The following is a 3,911-nucleotide window of genomic DNA, read 5'->3' on the forward strand; positions in this document are numbered from 1 at the left end:
GCAATTCCTAATTCTTTTTTCCATAAGAAATTGTAGGATCATCAGTTTACAGCGATTTCTTGACTTTGGTCCGATATGGTTTGGGCCAGCATGCAGGTTGACGGGGTCCTGCTGTACCCTCGGAGGCTGAGGGCTCAGGCTCTGTCTCCTGCCACTCACCAGGGCTCGCTGCTCTTTGCTTTGTAGCCCGTTGTTACAAGGCTTTTAGCATCTTAACCCAAAATAAACCTGACAGCCTCATCAGAGGTCTGGAGCAAAGCCAGCGCTGCCACTGAGAGCCAGAGGAGAAGGGGCAGACAGCGTGCAGAACCCAGGCCCTGATCCAGAAAGGTGTTCAGGTGGGAAGACCTGCTGCTGCCTCCTGGTGCTCGCTCAGGCTCTGCCCTTTGCACTCAGGACACATTTTTTGGATACATCCCCCTGAACCCCTTGGGGTGCTTCTGCCCTTATCCAGACCAAGCATGGTGCCATTGACTCCAGTGCAATCCCTGTGACCTGGTGGCCCTGGAGGTGATGGCTTGGTTCTGCAGGGTTGGTGTCCCTGTGCCAGGAGTCAGCGCCTTCTAGGGACCCTGTGTGGTGCCATGGGACAATGTTCCCTCTGGCTACCTCACCTGTCCCCCTTGTCCCAGGTCCTGGTCCCCCCCAGGATGGGCTGAGTGGCCAGGGGGACTCCTGCCCTGCCTGAGCCCTGTCTCCAGTGGCACAGACGCGGATGAGCAGACCTTTCCCTCTGCGCTGCACAGGGATGTGCCGAATCCTGGCTCCGGCTGGCTGCCAGCCAGACCTCCTGAGGGCCCAAGGGGCTGGTTAAGCTCATTGCTTTTCTTTCAGAGGTTTCAGAAAGCTGCCCACTTGCATTTAATTCAAATTTATTGAATAATTCCCCTGGGAGCAGCTAGTTCAAGATCAACCACTACAACAGACCATGGGTGAGATCAGCTGGCACAGCCCTGGCCATGGAGGGCTCTGTGTCCTCTGGTGCATCTCTGTGGCCATGCCAAGGGGATGGTGAGCGCAGAAGGAAGTGCCTGGCCTGGGGCAACTTTGGCTCAGCTCTAAACCTGGCTGCCTGCGTTGCCCTCAGCCCCAGGGGATATTTTGAGGTCTGTTATATCCCTCCCACTTCTACCCAAACCTGTCCCTGTCTTTGAGCAGTTGTCCCCCAGGCAGCCATCCCAGAACAGGGCTGGCTCAGCCCTCGCCTGCCTCCAAAGCCTGTCCCAGCTTACTGTGCTGCAGAAGCGGTGAGATGCAAGATGCCTGTCTGGGGATGCATATGCACTGCCAGATGCACGCCCTACTGCAGCAAGATTCATGCCCACCCTTGGGTGCAACAGCCTGAGGCCACCTGGGTGAGAGTGGGGACAAGCCGTAGCCGGGCTGGGAGCGCAGGAGAGAGTCCCCAGCTCCAGCAAGCAGGTGGTGGGTGATGAGACGAACCAGATCCTGGGAGATGGGCTTCCCTGAAGGAAGCTGGCCTCTCTCTGGGAAAGCTGTTTCACACCGTGCTCAGCCCTCAGCAATTTTCAGGACACATCGTGTGCCCCATCCTTATGGCAACCTGAGGGCTCTCCCCAAGGACAAAGGCTGGGGACACGCTGCCTTCATCCCTCGCTCCCCTGCTGCTGTGGGACAAGGGCAGTCCACGGCGTGTCTTGTGTTACGCAATTAACCGCTGCCTGGAGGAAAAATAATGATCTTCATTAATGAGCGCAGCACTTGTTGGTCAGGGCCTGATGTCCCGCGCAGGGGCATGTGCAGTCATGCAGCAGGACTGAATCATCGCTCTGCTAGCAGTGCTGCAAGGCCCGTGGGGAGAGCAGCCTTCCCGTTAGCTCCACAGCACGTACCAAAGGCAGCTCCACGCCACCCTCCGTCCATCCCTCGTGCTCCAGGATTGCGGGATGGGACCTGTGACAACTCAGCCTACTTTCCTGCAAGGTGTGGGATCAGGCAATGTGCCAGAGCCTGGAAAAAAATCAGCCTAGAAGGAGCAGGAGTGCCCAGGGACCTTCCCCCAGTGCAGCAGCTGTACTGCAGCATGGGACCAGGGCACTGAGCCCCCCTCACCTTCCTGGGGTCCCTTATTCCAGCCACTTCCCCTTTGTCACAGTCATCAGCTGTTGACCAGCTAGAGCCACCACCTAGGGATTCACAGAGCCACAGGAGAGGCTCAATGAGCCGTGGCCAGAGGCACCCACCCAATTTTTAGCGCTTGCTCGGGCCGCAAGCTGCACGGAGCTATTCCTGCAATAAAGGTCTGGGTTTGTGGGACAATCCTGATTTTTCCGATGCCAGATGCACAGCTGGTTTAGGGCAGAGCGGGGATGCAATTCCACCCCGCAGCCCAGAGGGAGCTTGGGGAGGGTCCCCGGGGGGGCAGGGGGCTGTGTGTCAAGCGTTAGAGCAACGCCCCAGCACACCCCCTAGCACAGGCAGAAACCCAGCGAGCTGTGCGGTGGGCTCTGCCCCTCGGCCAGGCTCAGGTTTGCTCCTGGAGAGCAGAAGCTGTTGCCCTGGAGTTGTGTTGCATGGGAAGCTGAGTCTGAGCAGCTGGGGGGTGCGGGGGGGTCCGCGCGAGGTGGCGGGGCAGCGCTCCCCCCGGCCGGGCTGCTGCAGGAGCGGGCGTGGAGGAGCATTTTTCAAACGCAGCTCGGGGATGCTCGCAGCGGGTTTGGGCCGGGCTGTGAACGTAGGAGGGACGGGGGCGGGTCGGTGGGCGCAGGCTCCGGCAGACACTGGCCGCTGGCGGCTTCCCCATGCAGAGTCACCGTGCGGGGCTGTGCGCGCCCCGGCTGCGGGAGCTGGCCCTGGGCAGCGGGGGGGGGGGGGGGGGGGGGGGGTGTCCCAGGGGACCCCCAGCCGTGGGGGTGCTTCAGGGGATCCTTGCCAAGAGGTGCCGCGGGGACCTTCTACCCATGGGGTACGTGGGGCACCTCTGTCTCCAAGAATGCCCTGTGCTTACTGTGGTGCCCTGGGGGACCCCTACCCACGGGGGTGCCCCAGGGACCCGTCACTCACAGGGTACCCTGGGGACCCCCACCTCCGAGCCTGCCCCGGCGGACCTGCGCTTACTGGGACTCCCAGGGAACTTGCACTGCTGAGGACGCCCTGGGGACCACCTGTCCTGGGGGACCCCTTACCCGTCGCGTTCTCCCAGGGACCCCCACCCACCGCAACACCCCAGCGCACCCTTTCCCCTCCGCGATGCCCCAGCGACCCGCTCTGCAGGGGACACGTGAGGGTACCCCCAGGGGTGCCTCAGGGACCCTCACCCCCACGGGCGCTGACAAGGCTGCCCCCAAGGACCGGTGCCGCCGCAGACGCCCGGGGACCCCCTGCCCACGGGGGTGCCGCCGCCCCGGGGTGGGGGGGGATGATGGCGCCCCTCACCCACCGGGGATGCCGGGGGGCGTGCGCGGCGCCGGGCGGGCGGAGGGGTCGCTGTTGCCGCCAGCACGGCCGCCCCCCCACCCCCCCCCCGCCGCCTTTTGTTCGCCGCCCGCGCGCGTCCCCGCCCGGCGGCGGGGCGGGCGGAGCCGCAGCCGCAGCCGCAGCCGGGGCCGAGCCCAGCGCAGCGCAGCGGGACATGGAGGCCGCTCCGGCGGAGCAGGGTCCCGCCGCCCCGCCGCCGCCGCCGCTCCCGGAGCGGAAGAAGAAGCCGCAGCGGGCGCCGTCGCCCGCCCGCCCCAAGGAGGTGCCCGGCTGGTCGCTGGCCAAGAGCCGGCGCGGCGGCGGCGGGGGGCACCCGGGCGCGGCCCCGCGGCTGGCGGCGGGCGGCGCGCACCCGCGGCGGGCGGGCGGCGGCAAGGACGGGCGCCCCGAGAAGCGGGCGGCGGCGGCGGCCCGGGCCGGCGGGAAGGGGCCGGCGGGGCGCGGCGCGCTGCGGGCGAAGGGGCGGTGCCGCG

This window comes from Falco naumanni, chromosome 10, assembly GCF_017639655.2.
Source record: "Falco naumanni isolate bFalNau1 chromosome 10, bFalNau1.pat, whole genome shotgun sequence".
Taxonomy (NCBI): Eukaryota; Metazoa; Chordata; class Aves; order Falconiformes; family Falconidae; genus Falco; species Falco naumanni.